General features: G+C 33.7%; 1 long non-coding RNA gene across 1 annotated transcript; it reads left to right on the top strand.

Moving 5' to 3' along the window:
• Window positions 1-1,130: 1,130 nt before the first annotated feature.
• On the top strand, window positions 1,131-16,659 carry LOC133321114 (uncharacterized). Its single transcript, XR_009754000.1, has 3 exons — window positions 1,131-1,160; window positions 16,402-16,461; window positions 16,603-16,659. It is a non-coding gene; the product is annotated as an uncharacterized LOC133321114 (long non-coding RNA).
• The last annotated feature ends 5,076 nt before the right edge of the window (window positions 16,660-21,735 follow it).

Genomic DNA, 21,735 nt, shown 5'->3' with positions numbered 1-21,735 from the left:
TTAGCCGCATTATTCCAACGAAGTAATTGTTTTCGATTTATTTCTACGTTCTGATATAGTCCATAAAAAATTGATTTCTTGAAATCGATAATGGGGGAATCCATCATAATAGGCTAGAAAGGTGTCAAAATTGTGCACAGGTCAAGAGATTAGGCCCCAGGTTTTCTTCTAAATTACTCTAAATTGTATGGCTTTGTTGTTCTCAGTACACCTTTTATAGCGTACTAGCTTAAAAGCTTCATTTAATACAAACACTTGTTTTGTTGTTGTTATTGTTTTTGCTATTATTAGAATGACGTTGAGCTGTATTTAAAGTTTGACGATTGTTGTTGTTGCTCTTTTTTTGCATTCACTTTGAATGTTCGTATTTGCAATTAGAAGCAATGCGAATAATTTAGTAAAGTTTTGCTAGGCAAATATTGAACATCACTGCCACTCAGTAATAGCCGTAGAAGCAGTTGAATGATAGGCAGTTGTTAGTGTTATCGTTGGATGGGAGTGGGTATGTGGAGGTAAGTAAGTAGCAGTTATTTCACCTAAATTCTTAAGTATGTGAAAAGAAGAACAACAACAAATAAATACCCCACCATAATAATCAAAAGTACGGCTCCAAGTAGAGACTCGACAAAAACAAATCTATAAGCGTAACTATCAATTGTTACGATCAATAATTTTATTATTGTTGCAACAACAAGAAGAAGTGTAAAGGCTTAAATAGAATCGAATTATAAGTTAGTATTTGAAACGTGGCCTTAACTATTATGCGTGTTCAAGTGAGTGTGTGAGTGAGTAAGTGTAAATGCCTATGCCTTTTCTCTCCCAATCTCTTATATACCACCTCTAAAAACTAAGAGAGAGAGAGAGAGTCACTTCCCTCAATAAAAATATGACCCAAATAAAAAAGTTATTCCATGTGCCAGTCGTTGTAGTTATCAATTGCAGGTGGAAATAAACAACAACAATACACAGCTCATAATATCTATTACGTTAAGGCCATTCTTAAGGAAGCAAGAAAAACTCAAAACTGATCTTCAGTTAAGAATTATTGCTTATGAATGGTATAGCGGTAGCATTCTAACAACAATGATGCTGCCAATGATGATGATTCTCATTAATGGTCATCAACAACAACAATTGGTATCAATTACGATTTAATGAACGTAATGACAAAATAAACCAGCTACCGTTACACACCTTCGCCTCCACACACACAAACACACCTTTGTAAGTGTTTTGATAAGAACGTGACTTTGAGGTAATAGTTTTTGTTGCTAGGCTTTCTTTACTCACACTCACACACACACCTTGTCCACCAACAACAACTCATTACCGCACTTTATCATTGATGACTGAGTGGAAATTGTTATTGTTGGTGTTTTTGTTTCTAGATAGAATGATGCTCATTTTGTTGTTGTTGTTTTTGTATATGTTTCATTGAAATACACACAGACAAGCCATTCAAATGATTGTGTCATAGAATGCATGACGGATGTGATCATCATGGGAAGATAAAACGAACTATTATTTTGAATCCATTGTATTGCCTTGCGTTCTGGGAGGTGTAAGTCCCAAGGAGATAAAACTTGATAGGACCGGAATAATAATAAAAAAACTCCATAAAAATAAGAATACATTACAAAAACAATTTCAGATTCAGTATTATTATCATTACTGCCATAATCTTGTCTTTTTGTAATGAGAACTGAAATTCTCTTTATCTAAATCCGGCGAAATCCTGAGAATATCGTAAAAATTATATCCTAAAAATCAGTTATTATTAAATATTTCATTAAAACTAAAAAAAATACAAAAAAATAGCAGGGTCAATATTATCGTCAATGAGAGAGAACAGCACTCACTTTATCTAAATCCCGTAAAATCACTATCCACAAAATATCGAAAACGTCAAAAATGTATATTTTACAATATTAATTTATTAAATAGTTCACATTTCTTCTCGTTTTCTAAATATAAGAAATATTTTGTCCGCGCTATTCAAATATCGTAAAAAAATAATATTCCCATATTGGAAACTTGACAAAAAAATTAATTAAAAAAATATATATTTTTTTCATTAGAAAAGTCAGGAATAATCGCAGTTTGTTGTTTTGAAAAAAAAACAACTATTTATTAGTGGGAAACGTGTGGCATTGTCCGCCAAGGAATAAGGCAGAAAGGACTATAGATTCGGATCTCTCCACTGATCCTCATCAGTCCCCTTGATTTTTGTTTGGGATATTCTCCCCAGAAACTATTTATCGCTTCTTTACAAAAACCCCTTCATACCCTGAAACATATTTATAACAAAATACACGTTATTGAAATATCGTAATATCTATTTTCTCAAATATGATGAATAAATCCTTTCAAATATCAAATACCTGTCAACCATAATTTAAGTTATGCTTCCACTTTCCAATAAAAATTGTGGATTTTTAATTCATAAATATTATATATATATATATATATATATATCATAAATATTTGTATTATATAAAATAAAAAATATCGTATATATATTATATACAACACAACTTGCTCCAAATATCATAATTTCAAACAAAAAGTGATTATCGTAAAAAAATTTGTTAAAATGTAAACTGTTTTTAAATATCGTAAATATTATATTCACTTCCACCACTATGAGTGCTAATTTTTCAACTACATTTTTTAAATCTATATCGTGTTTGGCATTTTTACGAAAAATTTCGACACATTTACATTATATCGTAAATTTGCAGTTAATTTTTTTTCGAATATCGTAAACACTATCGACGTTACTAAATATCGTTAATTTAGCAATTTTTAATTATACCAATACTGCATTATTAAATCGAGTACCATATTTTTTTTTATGTCGTTGTATACCAATATCGTAAAAAATGTACTTCAACAATGAAACATTTCATGTGCCGCGTTAGTTTCTCAACCATATTTTGTAAATCTATATTGTGTTTGATATTATTACGAACAATTTGTATACATTTCCATAATATCGTAAAACATTAATTCATTTTATTCGAATATCGTAAAGACTATCGGCATCCTATAAATTTCAATTATGCCTTATCAATGCAAATTGTGGATTTTAGTATATCGTAAAAATATCATTCATAAATATTATTTAAATATCGTAAACAATTTTATAACACAACAAATATCGTATATACATTATATACACTACAATTTGCTTAAAATATCCCATATGCACAATTCCAAATAAAAATTTGTTATCGTAAAAAAAATCATGTCAAAATTTAAATTTTCTATAAATATCGTAAATAATAGGAGCGCAATATTTATAGAAAATTTAGATTTTGACATGATTTTTTTACGATAACAACTTTTTATTTGGAATAATAGCAGCGCAATATTTACGATATTTATAGAAATTTTAGCTTTTGACATGATTTTTTTACGATAACAATTTTTTATTTGGAATTGTGCTAGAGAGCTAATTTGTCAACTACATTTTGTAACACTATATCGTATTTGGCATATTGCGAACAATTTATATACATTTACAAAATATCGTAAAATTTCTATAGATTTTATTCGAATATCGTAAATGCTATCGCCATTATCCAAAAGTCCTTAATATAGCAATTGTCATTTTAAATATCCCATTTCAAAATTATTAAATTGAGTATCAAGCTTTTCAAATATCGTAATAAGTTTTGTCTAATATCGTAAAAAAATACTGCAAAAATAAAACATACCATATACTGCACTTAGAAAAAAAAATCCATAACAAATACTTTTAGTTAAACATTGTCAACTCTTTACTTACGATATTTAAAATTAGTTGATTTATTTGGAGGATCGGGGTTATATATTTATTAAAATATCGTAGTATCAAAAATATCTTTTTCATTCAAATATTTATTCATTAATTTATGTTTTCCACATTTCCTACATATCGTAAAATATATCGAAATTTTAAATAGTGCCAAAGTTGACCACATATCGTAAATAGCTATTTTAAAATTTAAATGTTGCATCGATTATTAAATATCATCAATTTTCATACATAAATGTATCGTAAATGGTTTATTTACTTGTAGCAGGTATCGTAAATAAGTAATCAACATTAGATTAATTTTGAAAAACCATATAACGTACTGTAATAATAGCGAACATTTTACTCGCCTTAAATATAGCGAACTTAATAACGTAATCGGCAAAAAGTTTATCGTATTATTTTTATTAATTAATATCGTAAAATTTAATATAGAATTTTAAGTACTACGCGAATATTAACTACCCTGAAAAGCATTTAGATGTTTTATCTCAAAATCGTAAAATTATTATTCACTTTTTTTCCTCTCATGACATCCAAAAAATTGTGTAGATCGTATGTAAGTAATTTATATTTTAAATATCGTAAATATTCAAATATTTTGATACAAATAATTTAGCAAAGTTCAAATATCGTATATTGACTTTGTTCCATTAATTTTCCTCCAAAGTATGATATCGTAAATTATAAATTTTTATTATTCATGAATATCGTAAACTCTATCATAATGTAGTTCAAGTTATAATTACTATGCCAGTATCGATTAACTACACTGAAATGCAAATAGATGTTTTACCCAATATCGTAATTATTATTAACCCTTTTTAAACTCATGACAAAGGCAAATTAAAATGCATGACATTCAATCATTCAAATATCGTAAATATTCAAATATTTTGAGCCAAATAATCTAACAAAATTTAAATATCGTATGTTAACTTTATATATGTCTAAACTATGTATGGTGGCATTTTCATATTTTGTACCCAAATACGGTAAAATCATTATACACGAAGGGAGTTATTGGAATATCGTAAATTATATATGGAAATATCGTATACCATAATATGTTAATAAGCCAAATATTAAAGTGGGCAATGTCTTGTAAAATGTTCAGAACAATTACTCGAACTGAGAATATTTCTATTTGAATGATTCAAAAATTTATAATTCAAACCAGGCCTGTGGATTGTGAATATGTCTAAAGGGTCTGAATATGTCTAAAGGTTATTTGTATATGAGAACGCTCGGCAATCTGATCTTTGACTCAGTTGCATATCCAAGGGCGAAGATAATTCTGAATACAGCCACAAAAATGCAATCAACAAAAATCCATTGCATTTTAATTCAAACCACCACCCCAAGTCAACTCAACAACACAGCTGATCGATTACAATTTTGAACCACATTCGTATTATTTGAACTCCATTAACGAATATTGTAACCATGATATTGTTCTTTTGTGGTGTATCTATGTTTGATGTTTATGTAGTTCTGTTTTTGTGCAAACATCACGTTCATTGACATGATAGGGCATATTCTTTTATTTATATCTATGTAATTCCAATACGAAGATGATAACGTTTATAATTTTTCTCACCTTCTAACTCGGTGAGTGGCTGGCGGCTCCATGTACCGAACACCGTAATTTGATTCTAGTTAATTTTCAAAAAAAAATAAAAATCTAGCACATGAACCAACAGCGTGTGAACCCATCCGCCATTTGATCGATTATAATCATGAGTAATCATATTTCAAATATTCGTGAGTTGTTGTCGGGTTTTTTTCTTTATTTTTGGATACTTGTTGGCGGACATGCCATTTTTGGGCCAAATAAAAATAAAAACCTAACTGTGAAGGTTAAGACGGAAATGAAGTAACCAGAATAAAGAATATTTTTGTTTAGACTTTTGGTGTTTACGTATTTTGATATGTTATGTGTTCGCTTGACATAGAAAACGTGATGTTCGATCAGTATTGAAAATGCGGTGATTCGGTAACAAGCTAACAAATAAAAAATTCTTAAAGAAGAAAAAAAGGAAATATAACAGAAACGTCAAATCAGGAAGTGAGAAGAAATTTTTAAAATAAAAAGAATTTAAATAAAGGAAGAGATTGTGTGAAAAAATTGATTTTCGAAATAAAAGTGTAAATATTTTAAAATTGAAATAATTTAATTGGAAAAAAATAATTAGAATATATAATAAAAACCAGTGAGTAGTCGGACGGGGCCGACCATACGATACCCTACACAACTACCACGGAACTCTAACTTTCTGCCGACGTTTATTCGGAGCGTGGGCAATATTTCGTGATAGTTGCACCCTCTTGCCCGATTAAAGATCGACAGCACCTCTTCCTTACACTGACATATTTTTCGAATATTCCCAATATTGAGTACAGCCCTTCTAATTACTTGTCCAGATTCCCTTCACCGTCGATTGTGTTGTGATGTTCGGATTATAATATATCGTCTCGAAAAAACAAAAAAAAAATAAGTTTTCGGTCCACTTCATCCCAAAATTTTTATTTGATCATCACCAAAAATTATAGCCGATATCCCTGAACATACATGGATTCTCATTGAACATTTCAAAGCGATCAGCGCTATATTTCCGCCCTCTAGTGTGGTAATGGGTTACTAAATAATATCTCAGTACGTAAGCACCTGTAAATATTTAAGTGTAACTCCCACATCTGAGTACATACGACCATATAATTAGTATCAATTTAAAGGTCAGCCACTCCTCTTGAATATGCTATCAACTTCAGGGGTAAATATATACGCTATAGAATACAAATTTTGTCATTTTTCACACAAAAGTCAGGGTCCATTTGACCCGATAAATATTGACCGATCTTTATCAGAACAAGCATACTGACAAAAATAAAGTTGTTGGTCCATTTCAACCCCTAAATATTAACCGATCTTTACCAAAAACAATAGGGGTCTTCATTGGGCATAACCCATCCTACATGCAAAATTTCGTGAAGATTGGTCCATAACTGTGGCCTGTATCGTGTTTGCAAATTATAATGGACAGTCGGATGGACGGACACACATGTCTAGATCGACTCAGCTAGTCGAGATATGACGATCGGTATACTTAAAGGTGGGTCTAGGACCAATATTTCGCGGCGTTACAAACTCTTGTGGCTGCACAAAGCTACAATACCCTGACAACATAGTTGTGTAGGGTATAATTAAGGGTCTCCTCAGACCGCCTCTGAAATAAATGCCGTTAAAAAAGAAATAATTGCAGTGTTTCTATTCCAGTGAATGTTTAGACTTCCAATAGGGGATATTCTATATACTAAATATATTCTACTGCATGTGTGTGTAGCATGGAAATTAGTATAAAATTTGCAACGGGTCATTCATTTTGCTTACGCACTAACCCTACAGAATTTGGTCCGAATCGATTAAAATAATTCTAAAGCCTATGATAATGTCTATGACCGTTCTATACCATGGAATTGTCTGTGTTAAGTTTGGTGTAAATCTTTTCGAATTTAGAGATAACTTCCGGTCATACGGGCTGCTAAATATACACATTTCCACTGGAAAGTTTGTTTAGCATAAACATACTCAGTACGATTTGACGTACGGCCGTGTGCTGTGTTGTTTGCAGTGACTTGAAAATTCAATTAGCATCAAGAATGCTTTAATGAATGTGAAAAACTGATTTACTGAATTCAATCGTGGCGGACGTTCGCTCAAAGACGAAGGACATGAATGTCGACCAAAATACGACCCCTTTTGCTACAAAACATCGATGCCGTGCGAGAACTGATACTATTAGAAATGCATGTGGAATACCATGAGATAGAGGCATATAGATAACGAATCATGGCTATATGTCTACGAGCCCGAAAGCGAAACAGCTATCGAGCGTGTGGGTCTTCGAAGATGAGCTAACTCCAACGAAAGTTATTCGTGGAAGAAGCATTTCAAAAGAAATGGTCACATGTTTTTTTTTCGGCAAAACGGGTCATGTAGGGATTGTTTTGGTTGTGTAGGGTTGGACGACGTCAGTTCTGAGTGGTATACCAAAATTTGATTTTCTGAAAACTTCGGGAAATTTTGAAAAACGAACAATAAAAGATGAAACGCCAGCTCCCAGAAATGTGCCCAACCCAGCACCTTGTTGACCAGGCAAAACAGGGAATTGATTGAACATAAGGTGCAAAATCCTTACGTGCCACCCAATGACAGCGTTTGCCTCGTCAACGATTTTCATCGTCAGAATGTGGTGTTGAAACGTTCAAAACCCATGGTATATGTCAACATTGGGGTCAATGTCAAACCATGGACTCACATCAGCAGATTCTGCAAAGATAGTGTCCAATCCGGAATACCCAATTACAGCCACTTCTTTGGGACAATCGGGTTTAAACCAATATCATCATACCGAAAATAGAATATGAAAATATGAATCTTTATTTTAGATCCTCTGCGAAGAAGATTTTTACACATCAAGGTTCGGGAATGACAAATTACCACAACTTCAGTTGAAATATAATTTTTATATATGGATTTCAAATCGACATGGAATTTTAAGGGGTAATTTTAAGTGGCATAATTATCAATTTATAAAGCAATATCGCAGCCAAACTTGAATTTGGACGCCGTTTTCATTTATTCTTTTACAATAAAAGAAACCAACTTCACATGCCAAGCCTAAAAGTCCTCTTATGTGTTTCCACCTGTATTCAGGTCTAGATTTTTTTTTTTTGGGTCTCCGATTTAGTTTATAGTTTAGGATATAAAAATCTATTTTTCAACCCTTTAAGAAATACGTAATTCGAAAACACGTATATCAGCAATAGAATATCTTCTGACGCTATGAAGATTAAAAAAACCTAGTGAGCGGAGAAGTATAGTCGGACGGAGCCGACTATATGATACTCTACACCACTACCACGAAAATCTAAATTTCTGCGGTTCTATATTCTAAGCCTGGACAAAAATTCGTGGTATTTGCACCCTCATGACCGGCTCCAATTTCTAACCGTAGTATATTTTCCAAATCTAGTTTCCCCGAGGTGAATATTTACGCCATAATAAAAATATTTCGTCACTTTAGGTTTTAGTTGATTTGATCTTCGGAATATTGATCGATCTTCTTCATCGTATAAAAAATGTGATAAAAAAATGGCCTTTGGAGCGACTAGAAAACCCGACAAAAATAAAGTTCTCAGTTCATTGCACCTTCTAAATATCTTCTCAACATCACCGAAGTATCAACTCTTCTGTTCTATGTCCTTCAGAAGTAAACATATACGCCCCAGAATACGAATTTTGTATTTTTTCAAATTAAAGTCTGTGTCAATTTGACCCACTAAGTATTAATCGATCTTCATCAAAACACTCGTGCTTATTCTTTGGCTAAATTATCTTACTGGTGTAAAATTTCATGGTGTTCGGCTCAACAAACAAAAATAATTTTTTTTGCCCATTTCATTCCCTAAATATCAACCGATCCAAAAACAAGAGCGGTCATAACCGATTACATAACGATTTTCTTTGGACAGATGCGGTCCTACATGCAAAATTTCGAGGCGATTGGTCCATAACTGTGACATGTATCGGGTTTACAAATTATAATGGACAAACGACAGACGGACGGAGGGACGGATACACATGTCAGCTAGTCTGGATATGAATATCGGTATACTAAAAGGTGGGTCTGGGACCAATATTTCGCGGCGTTACAAACTCTTGGGGCTGCACAAACCTACAATACCCCGACAAAATAGTTGTGTAGGGTATAATTAGTAAGCCCTCCCTTGCAACTTTTTCAACTATCTGATAAATGAAAGCTCATAAATTCCATCGCGATGACAAAAACAACACTATAAGTTTTGTACAACAAATAATCCTTGTCTACTTTCAAAATGTTATTTTCCTAAAAGATTTATTTGTTCTAATGTTGGTAGTTCGGCATTGGAAACCTAACATTGGCAATATTTTGTATTTGTCATGTCTCTATTTAGATGTTGTCGCTTAAAGACCATTTTTTGAACATAGAAGCCAGAAAAGAAAATTAATGTTGGCTGTTTTTCTTAATCGTGTCGCTGGCAAGGAAAACAATGCATTTCGTTTTTTTCCTATCTAACATGTCATGTCCTATTCAAATCGAATCATGGTGAGATTCGGGAGAGAAAAAAGAAATGGAAAATAAAGACATAGCCATGAGAGATCTCAATTTGAGTTTATGTTTGGGTCAAATTCGTGCTATGCTAACCCCCTTTAAAAAAAATTCCAACAACATCAAAAATAAAGGAAAATGGAAAACAAGTTTCCATTAATAACAAACATCTTTGTTTTGTCTAACAAACATTTGTTTAGAGTTTGGTTCGGTTGATTTTCCGACCACAAACCGAAATAAAAAAAATTACAACAAATCATTGTATTGATATTGGAGAAATTTCTTGTTTCTGTTTCCTTTTGATCGCATTAACATAAATTTCATTTTAAAGTATGTTAGCAACAAGAATAACAACAACAACCACTAGTATTCTCTAATTCCACCTAGACAATACAACAAATAGTTATGTTAGCTTCCAACTTAGTTCTAGCCTCTATAGCCATAAAAATCAACTTGGCTTGGGAAAATTTATGTATTTTTTGACGACAGCTTATGGCGCGATAATGTTTTGAATATTTTAAGAATTCATTTTCAAATGTGTATTTCTAAAACGCTCTAATCGAAAATTAACAATATATTATATGACAATTCTTTAATTAAGATTTGTTTTGTGTTGTAGAAATTTGTTAGATGATTATAAACCAGCTGGAAGTTGATAGTTGTGAATAATTTAAAAAATGAATAAATATGTTGGAATGGAATATAATTGAAATGAAGTAAAATAAATCAATATCATGTTGTTAAGAAGTTATGTTTGGAGGAAAGCATTTCTACAAAACGGGATAACAAGAATAAGGCCAATAATAAATTCTGGGCTTGAAAAATCGAATCTAGGTCCTCGGAGCAACACAAATGTTGCCAGACCACTTAACGTTCTGAGCCATCAACACACTTCCAAAACGGTTGCGCAAAAACATGTGTATACCATGGAAGAAATTGTAGGTGTGTGGATTAACTATCCATCCCTACAACAAAAATCTGCTTTGAAAAGGACAGTTCCTAGAATGAAGACAAATGTTGAACTTTGACAACTTTGAATTTAATTCGCATATGCAAGTTTCGCATCAGGGCGGAATAAACGTACGACCTTTGTAAAGCCACATAGCAAAATATGCCTGATGAGCCGCTTAACCAACGGCGAAACGCGTCGCATACTGGTGGGTACATAGGTTCTTCTCCTGGCTTTCCTTTTCATTGCAAAACTTAGATCATCAAGCTCGACTCGAAAGAGTATAAATAATCACTTAAAATTACTTTGAAATGATCACTGCCGTTACAAGGCAAAATTCAAAAAATAAAAAATTTAAAAAATCAGTAAGCGGAACAGCATTACCAGACGGGGCCGACCTTATGATACCTTACACAACTACCACTGATCGTTAACATCCCACGGATTATTTTTCTGTGATAATGGTAATACAAAACCAGTGAGCGGAGCAGTATAGTCGGACGGGGCCGACCATACGATACCCTACACAACTACCACCGAACTCAAATTTTCTGCGGTTGTATATTCCGAGCCTGGGCAATATTTCGTGATATTTGCACCCTCTTACCCGATTAGAGGTAAACAGCACATCTTCCTTACACTGACATATTTTCCGAATATTATTATTCCGAATATCTGGACAATAGCTGTACTGAATAGCTATTGTCCAGATTCCCTTCACCATGGGTTGTGTTGTGATGTTCGGCTTTCATTTGTGGTCTATAGATCGACTCAAAAATAACACAAAAAATTAAGTTTTCGGTCCACTTCATTCCAAAATTATTATCAGATCATCACCGAAAATGATAGGCGTTGTTCTTGACCATACCCGGAACCTCATGGAACATTTCAAAGCGATTAGCGTTATAGTTCCGCTCTCTAGAGTGATAATGGGTAACTAAATAATATACGAATACGGAGATACCTGTAAATATTTAGTTGTAACTCCCACATCCGAGCACATACAACAGTTAATTTACACTGGTCTTATGTCCTTCTTCGGGTCTATGTCCTTCTGTGGTAAATATATATTTATATATATAATTGTACAAATTTTGTACTTTTTCACACAAATGTCAGGGTCCATTTGACCCGCTAAATAAATAAATAAAAAATAAAACAATCATGCTTATTCTTTGGTCCGATCCCCTTCTCCATGCAAAATTTCACGAAGTTCGGGCCATTATTACGGCCTCTGGAGCGACCAGAAAAACCGAAAAAAATAGTATTTGTTCCATTTCATTTCCTAAATATTAACCGATCTTTCCCAAAAACAATAGGGGTCTTCATTGGCCAGAACCCATCCTATATGCAAAATTTCGTGAAAATTTGTCCATAACTGTGGCCTGTATCGTGTTTACAAATAATAATGGACAGACGGACGGACACACATGTCTAGATCGACTCAGCTAGTCGAGATATGACGATCGGTATACTTAAAGGTGGGTCTAGGACGAATATTTCGTGGCGTTACAAACTTTTGGGGCTGCACAAAGCTATAATACCCTGACAACATAGTTGTGTAGGGTATAAATATGTAGCATTGGATATCCAACTTCTTCCATGAATAGAATTGATATTTTAAAGAAGGTAAAGAGGTCTCCTTTCTTAAAATGGCAACTTTATCGGATCATGTTTTCCTGGAATGACATTTACGCAACAAGATTCAAAATTTGTCATTTTACACACAATCGTTTTTTTTCATTTGTTCCGTTAAACATTGACCGATTGTGACAAAAATTAAGTGTTTGGTCCCTTTCAACCGATTCTTACCAAAAAATAACTGTTTGCTTTGGCCCAAACCGGACTTATAAGGAAATATTCGTGACGATTGGTCCATAACTGTGGCCTGTACATTATTTTCAAATCATAATGAACAGATGAACAAAACACAGGTGTACATCGACTCAACTAATATATAGACCCACCATTTAGTCAACAGATTATAATACTAAGTGGTGGGTTGAGGACTTGCAAACACTTGGTACAGCTCATCTATTTGACCCAAGGACGAACCTATTAAAATCGGGATAAATCGTTTCAGATTTAGATATATCTCCCAGGTATATGGGGAAAAAGAAATCCATTAATTGTATATGCAATATAGGACTTTATTTAACATGCTTCGGAATGTCCGATTTGACCAAATATGCACCGTTTTGTTGTATAACTTTTTGCCATTTTACGGGTAACTTCAAGATGTCTTCTCACATAGAAGACCTACTCTTTATTTGTAAAAATCTCTAGTAGTCGATTTTCCCAATCCTCCCTAGATACCAATTTTTTTTTTTCATTAAAGAAAATTTGCAATGCAAAAAACAATATGATGACTTCTCTTGGTGCCAAAAACCAACAACAAAACAATTACAAAATTTTTTGTAAATTATTTCTCTTCTCTTTTAAATCTTTAAATATTATGTACAAAGTTCAAATCTGTAACAAGCATGTGTGTGGCGAGCGTTGTCCTGTTGAACAATCTTGAAAAAGTAAAATCCTGAATGGCCAATCCTGGCCGTTTGCAATGCTGTTAGAAAATGCTTTGGCCACTGTTTGTATGGCGAATGGTTCTTCCGCTCTTTGACCACGATCGATCGACTGTAGATGTGTGTGGCGAGCGTTGCCCAGGTGGAACACGACACCTCTCCTGTTCTGGTCGTTTCTAACTGTTAGTCCTGGTTTGGCCACTGTTTGGGGTGGTTCTCCGCTCTTTGACAACGATCGATTTCACTCAGGGTTATCGTATGTGATCCATTTCTCATCTTCAGTCACAATTCGTTTATAAAATGGGTCTATTTCATTCCGTTTGACCAAGGCTTTGCAGATGGAAATTCGATTCATCCTAAAGTTTCTGTTAGATGGTTTAAAACAGTTTTATGGTCGATTTTTAGCTCCTGGGCGATGTTACGACAGCTAACATGCCGCTCAACTTCGATCATTTCTCCGATTTTATCGACATTTTCGACGACCTAATATATTTTCGTCCGATTCAATGTAAATGGTGCACCAAACTCCCTTTATATCACTTTTGATTTGGACGAAATTTGGTATGGCGAACTGAATTAAGTCTATAAAGTTGTGTGCTGAGTTTCGTGGATATCGCTTCAGATTTAGATATAGCTACCATATATATTTTTGTCCGATTTACTGTAAATGGTGTATCAAAGTCCCTATATAATTTTTGATTTGCGTGAAATTCGTCATAGCGTACTTAATTGAGTCTAGAACGATGTGTGCAAAGTTTTGTGAAAATCGGTTCAGATTTAGATATAGCTCCCATATATATTTTCGTCCGATTTATGGCACATTTACGACATAAATTTCTTTCGATTTGCACAAAATTTGGCATAGCGTACTTAATTAAGTCTAGAAAGATGTGTGCAAATTTTAGTGAAAATCGGTTCAGATTTAGATATAGCTCCCATATATATTTTCGTCCGATTTTATATAAAAAGCCCCCATATTTATTACATTTGCACGAAATTTGGTATGTCGTACTGAATTGTGTCTAGAAAGATATGTGCTAAGTTTTGTGAAAATCGGTTCAGATTTAGATATAGCTCCCATTAATATTTTCGTCTGATTTTATGGCACATTTACGGCTTAAATTTCTTTCGATTTACACAAAATTTGGCATAGCGTACTTAATTGAGTCCAGAAAGATGTGTGCAAATTTTAGTGAAAATCGGTTCAAATTTAGATTTAGCTCCCATATATATATATATATATATATATTGGTCCGATTTTATGTAAAAAATTTGGCATAGCGTACTTAATTAAGTCTAGAAAGATGTGTGCAAAGTTTTGTGAAAATCGGTTCAAATTTAGATATAGCTCCAATTTAATGCAAATTATACACCAAACTCATAATGTTTGTCCGATTGACACAAAATTTTATCATATTGAGACTAGAATGACGTTATTACGTTTTTTTGAAATTGGTACAGATGCAGACATAGCTTCCATATAGATTTCAAACGGGTGTCTGATTGAGATTAAATTTTGAACAGTGCTTTAAATCGATTTACATAAATTGGCCCATTGTATGCAAGCGACTCTAAATCTGCCCGAATGAAATGAAATTTAGCATAGGTTACACGCATGCGTATGAATTGATCTTAGTCGGTTCACTTATCGTTCAATTTCATGTCAGTGTTCCTTCGAAAAGACTACGTCTGTAAGGATACACATGTAAAATATACCTATAGTGGTGAAGGGTATCACATAGTCGGCCCAGTCCGACTTTACTATTTTCCTTATTGCTTTTTCTATAAGAAGAAGCCCTTCAGAAGTCTTCATGTACCATCTGGTTCTCTTATCAGATCAGTGTGCCTTCTGCATGCTCTCCAATTGGTACAGTACTTCGGTGCTGGTGCGCTGGTGGGCGTTTTTCCGCCTGTGGCTCAGCCACTGTGTGATAGGCCTATTGGCAGGTACTCACATAAAACTCTTCAAGATCAGATCATCTATAAGAACTTCTGTTCTTCTATTAGAGAAACTTCTGAATTTCTATAAACATTGGTGAAATACACTAAAATAATATTTGATAAAAACAATATTCGTATTTTCGCTATGAGGTCCAATATTTATAATGGCTTTTGTAACTCATCAAGCATCTGATAATTTTGCGCATAGCATATTTTGTATTCAGTTATTCCACTTTTTTTCTTTATTTCTTTTATTGCAAAATTCAATAATAGATACCCCATACCTTTATGTATGTCAATGTATGTTGTGTCAATTTTCACAATTACTCGAAGCAAAGATTTTCAAGTTGCCTCAAACCTTAAAACCTATTTTTGCATTCATCACATTGTTTTTTGGGACTTTCTTTTTGTAAGGTCACAAGACAAGTAATTGTAATTGCTTTGTGCCAAAAAAAAACGAAAGATTTTTCTCAAATTCTTGGCTAAAGAAATTCTAATTCAAACAACAACAACAAAAATCACATCACCTCACCAAAGACACGAGAACAGAAAGAAATTATTTTCCAATCAAAACATCATTAAACAAATTTCTTTGTGAATAGACAGATACACACCCTGGAACTTTGGTGATTTTAAAGTGTGCACATGTCTAGGTATTTTTTCTCTCTTTCTTCTTCTTCTTCTATTTATGGACCAATGTAGTTTAAGGTTAACCATGGAAGTTGTAATTTCATCAGCATGTGTAAATCTAGTTGCCTTAAAAAACCGCAGGCGTCCTAAATTGCTCGATGATGGCTAATAAAAGAAGATGATAACATGAATAGCAAAATAGCAGACGGCTAATTTAAAACCAATATTTTGTGAGGGCGTTTCTTATGAAATTTCAATAGATCGAAAAATATATAAATTCTCCATGAATTTTTATTGTGTGGTTTTAAAACATAAAAAACCTCTATTGTTTATTAAATCATTAAAATATATATTTTTTTGGAACATCATTAACATGTAATTTTTTTCTCTTTTACTTTTGGGTTACAGGCAAATATGGGCTCTTTCACACATCATCATCGCAGTCTCTACACATCACTGAGTATATTGGTAAGTTGATTTGTTTTTGGAACTGATTTTTTTGGCATTTCCAAAATGTTGAAAAGAAAAAGTGTTGATCTTGTCGCCTTCACTTTTCTCTGTGCCATTATCTATGATTAATTATCTTCTTCTTTTCTTTCTTATTTTTAGTTAATTGTATTGTCAATAGTAAATGGTGCCCAAATACCAACAAAAAGTAAGTATTTAAATAAATTTGAGTAATATTTAAATAAGTTATTTAGTAGATAAATAATAATATTTTCTAAAAAACAAAAACGAAGTTTAGTTCTCCGGTGAAGAATATTTTCCGCTTCGAAGAAAAAACAGATTGGTCTTTTACTATGGCCATTTTGGTCTAATATGAGGTGACTTATTGATTTATGTTCTAATGGAGCTTCGTTTTGGTCTAACCTAAGTTGGCCACCTGTCATCTAACAAATAACGTTTTGGACTGCCATACTGGACTTCCATAGGAAGTTCTCCCATCCGGATTTCTATAATCTATACCATAAAGTATGGCTTCTGTAAAAAGTTCCTATAGAGGGAACTATTGGATTTCTGTAAAACCATGTAGTGGCCTTCGATAAGAAGACAGCCTGCTATCATCTGCATTAAGTCCCTCTGGTTATGTACAAGAATACCTTCTTCTCTTCCTTCAAAAATCCTCTGGGCTTCTATATGAATACTTTCTGGACGTCAATAAGGAAGCTTTCTGACCTTCCATATGAACACCTTCTGGTCTTCTATAAGAAGAGAGACGTTTGGCTTCTTTATAAGGATTTCCCATCCTTTAATGAAACATCTTCTGTTATTTTCTGAATAAGAATTTCCAGTGTTTTATAAAAAGACTGAAATTCAATAAAAGGGGAATTACACGAATACCTGTTGGTCTTCTATAAAGACCTTTTGGTCGCCTTAAAGAAAACTTTTGGACCATTTATAAGAGCTTTTGTTGGAACACTAGTGAGGTTTTTAGGCTTTTTCAGCTGAAGTTTCAGATCTTCCACAATGAAAATCTTCTACTCTTCACTGAAGAATATCTTCTGAAAAAAACTCCAGTTCTTCTTGTTTGTCTCGCCTTTTAATGAAGCCTTCTATTCTTCTTTGAAAAAGGCCTTCAGCTCTTCTATGAAGAAGACCTAAAGCACTTCTATGAAGAAGACCTAAAGCTCTTCGATGAAGAAGACCTAAAGCTCTTCTATGAAGAAGACCTAAAGCTCTTCAATGAAGAAAATCTCAAGCTCTTCAATGAAGAAAATCTCAAGCTCTTCTAAGAAAAAGACATAAGCTCTTCTATGAAGAAGATCTCAAGCTCTTCTATGAAGAAGACCTAAAGCTCTTCTATGAAGAAGACCTAAAGCTCTTCTGCGAAGAAGATCTCTAGCTCTTCTATGAAGAAGACCTAAAGCTCTTATATGAAGAAGACCTAAAGCTCTTCTATGAAGAAGACCTAAAGCTCTTCTATGAAGAAGACCTAAAGCTCTTCTATGAAGAAGACCTAAAGCTCTTCTATGAAGAAGACCTAAAGCTCTTCTATGAAGAAGACCTAAAGCTCTTCTATGAAGAAGACCTAAAGCTCTTCTATGAAGAAGACCTAAAGCTCTTCTATGAAGAAGACCTAAAGCTCTTCTATGAAGAAGACCTAAAGCTCTTCTATGAAGAAGACCTAAAGCTCTTCTATGAAGAAGACCTAAAGCTCTTCTATGAAGAAGACCTAAAGCTCTTCTATAAAGAAGAGCTCAAGATCTTCTATGAAGAGGACCTCAAGTTCTTCTATGAAGAAGACCTAAAGCTCTTCTATGAAGAAGACTTATGAAGAAGACCTAAAGCTCTTCTATGAAGACGACATCAAGCTCTTCTGTGAAGTAGACATCGAGTTTTTTATAAAGACGACCTGTATATTTTTTATAAAAAAACCTATCACCCCTTCTGTGCAGACCTTGAGAAGACATTTCAGCTATTTAAAGAATTCCCCCTACTATATTAAGTCTTTCCTATTAAGAAAACTTGTCAGCTCTTCTGTGCGGAGAACCTTCGCTATTCATTTAAACAGCATTTTATGTCAGTTTTTACATTTTTATAATCCTAATCATGCAATTTTCCACGAACGAATATTTTCATTTTCCTGATCTTAGGTAATAATTAGAAGCAACATAAACCTGAATCTTCACTATTATCGCAAACAAGCTGTCATATTTTAATGACAACCATAAATTACAGAGAATTGAAAACAAGATAAAATATCATTGGAAAAATCCATTTACAAGCCACATAAATACCGACCAGTCGTTTGTAACGCAAAAATTGCCCCCATAAATATCAGAACGTTGCCATGGGATGAGGAAAACACCAGCATTTCTAATTATGAAGAAAAAGGTTAGTGATCTCTTCTCATAAAAAATGGTATAATATAATTGGATCGCCTTTTGCATGGGACGAGATAGAACCAATGCAAAATTCTTCGGGGGAACGAACACAGCAGTCATATATCAGCAGGCTATAAAAACAACATTTATGATTATTTCTGCCAAGGCAAATTGCAAAATAAAATGAAAAACTGAATAAGAACAAGAAAACTTAAATTAGTTTTGCATCAAACGGTAGACCATGCAACCATATCCAGCTCTACAACAGCTACCTAATCAAAATGCAGTAACAAAAAAATTTAACGAACTAGGAAGTTGTTGAGCCTCAATCTAACATTGCAGCAAAATAGAAAAAATGATCATCATTATACAATATGGTAATACATACATAAATACATATGCAAGTTCTAAGACTTATTTTCCTGGTCTTCATTTTTCATCGCTGAATTTCTGCTGGTTCGTTAAGGTTTAGACACCATCAGCATAGAAACGACCACCAAAAACCAAAACACTCTTTCAACATGCCTCAAAGAAAAATCCAACGCCATGCCATGGTTGGTAACAACCATGGAGGTGAATATTCTTTCGTATTTGTTTTGCCTGCCTGGCCATGGAGATGAGGCAGGCTTCTGTATATTTTTTCACGTTTTGCTTTGAACAATTCTCTGGGCATCCACTGGGAGTGTTGCTCATCATGATGATGTTATTCGGCTTCAACTGTGCAGAATATTGTTAACGATGGCCATGAAGTAAAGAACCTTTTGCCACCAAAACATTCGTCCCCCTTCTCGTTCGTCTCTTCAACAGGCTGGTCTGGTTATGGGCTATGTTGAGTTTTTGCTGGCACCCAGCACAAAAAAAGTGGTCTAAACAGGAAATGTTGCAAATAAAGAAGAATGAATTCAACAAAGTTGCTGTTGTTGCTGCCTTAGAATTGACGATGATTATCATGTTGATGGCAATGACGACAAACAATTCTTGGTATTGCAAAAAGGTAGAGAATTGCCAAAGAATGTGCCAGAAATAAAAGAAGCAGAAAACGTAGGGTCGGGTGAAAACGATCACTTGGTTCCCTACATACCAAATTAGGGATATAAGGACAAATGACAAATGTCTTACTCATTGAGAGCTATAATAAAGCTGGAGGTATTCTTCTTCATAGAAAAGCTTCATATAAAAGCTGGTGGTCTTTTTCATAGAAGAGCTTTAGGTCTTCATCATAGAAGAGCTTTAGGTCTTCATCATAGAAGATCTTTAGGTCTTCATCATAGAAGAGCTTTAGGTCTTCATCATAGAAGAGCTTTAGGTCTTCTTCATAGAAGAGCTTTAGGTCTTCATCATAGAAGAGCTTTAGGTCTTCATCATAGAAGAGCTTTAGGTCTTCATCATAGAAGAGCTTTAGGTCTTCATCACAGAAGAGCTTTAGGACTTCATCATAGAAGAGCTGAAGGTCTTCTTCATAGAAGAGCTTTAGGTAGTCCTTATAGAAGAGCTTTAGATCTTTTTCATAGAAGTGCTTTAGGTCTTCGTTATAAAAGAGCTTTATGTTTCTTTATAGAAGAGCTTTAGGTCTTCTTTATAGAAGAGCTTTAGGTCTTCTTTATAGAAGAGCTTTAGGTCTTCTTTATAGAAGAACTTTAGGTATTCTTTATAGAAGAGCTTTAGGTCTTCTTTATAGAAGAGCTTTATGTCTTCTTTATAGAAGAGCTTTATGTCTTCTTTATAGAAGAGCTTTAGGTCTTCTTTATAGAAGAGCTTTAGGTCTTCTTTATAGAAGAGCTTTAGGTCTTCTTTATAGAAGAGCTTTAGGTCTTTTTTATAGAAGAGCTTTAGATCTTATTTATAGAAGAACTTTAGATCTTATTTATAGAAGAACTTTAGGTCTTCTTTATAGAACAGCTTTAGGTCTTCTTTATAGAATAGCTTTAGGTCTTCTTTAGGTCTTCCTATATAGAAGAGCTTTAGGTCTTCTTCATAGAAGAGCTTTAGGTCTTCTTCATAGAAGAGATGAAGGTATTCTTTATAGAAGAGATTGAGTTCTTCTTTATAGAAGAGATTGAGATCTTATTTTTCATAGAAGGGCTTTGCATTGAAAAGCTGAAGGCTCTTTTTCTTCATAGAAGAGTTGAAGCTCTTCTTCTTCATAGAAGAGTTGAAGCTCTTCTTCTTCATAGAAGAGTTGAAGCTTCTTCCTCATAGATGAGCTGATGGTCTTTTTCTTCATAGAAGAGCTGATGGTCTTTTTCTTCATAGAAGAGCTGGAGGTATTCTCCTTCATAGAAGAGCTGGAGGTATTCTTCTTCGCAGAATTGCTGGAGGTCTTCTTCTTCATAGAAGAGCTGGAGGTCTTTTTCTTCATAGAAGAGTTAGAGGCATTCTGCTTCATAGGGAGCTGGAGGTCTTCTTCACAGAAGAGTTTTGATCTTTTCTTATATAAAAGAGCTTTAGGTCTTTTTTTCTACATAGAAGAGCTGGAGGTCGTTTTCTTCCTTATAGAAGAGCTGAAGATCTTTTTCTTCCTTATAGAAGAGCTGCATGTTTTTTCTTCGTTAAAGAATCCATAGAGGCCTTCTTCATTTCGTAAAAGGTCTGGAGGTCTTCTTCTTCCTCATAGAAGAGCTGGTGGTCTTCTTAATAGAATAGTTAAAGGTTCTCTTCTTCATGGTAGATTCGGATGCCTTCTTCATAGGTTTGGGTTTTCTCATAGAAGAGTTTTATATATTCATACAGAATCGGTAGAATTAAATTCTTTGAAGGCTAATTTCTCAGATTTCCTAATTCATCATTTTTTTTCTGTGTAACGGTTCATATTGGCAACAAAATCCCAAGTCACTGTACTGTACTTTCTTCAAGCCCATTTGATACATTGCCTCCTTTGCTTTTGTTTTCCCGAAGCATTCGGCAGGGCAACCAAAGT

The sequence above is a fragment of the Musca vetustissima genome, unplaced genomic scaffold (assembly GCF_032173495.1).
Source record: "Musca vetustissima isolate MV318-11 ecotype Yass unplaced genomic scaffold, APGP_CSIRO_Mvet_v1 utg19342, whole genome shotgun sequence".
Classification (NCBI taxonomy): domain Eukaryota; kingdom Metazoa; phylum Arthropoda; class Insecta; order Diptera; family Muscidae; genus Musca; species Musca vetustissima.
Note: the sequence above shows the minus strand (reverse complement) of the source record. Positions and strands in the feature narration are given on the sequence as shown.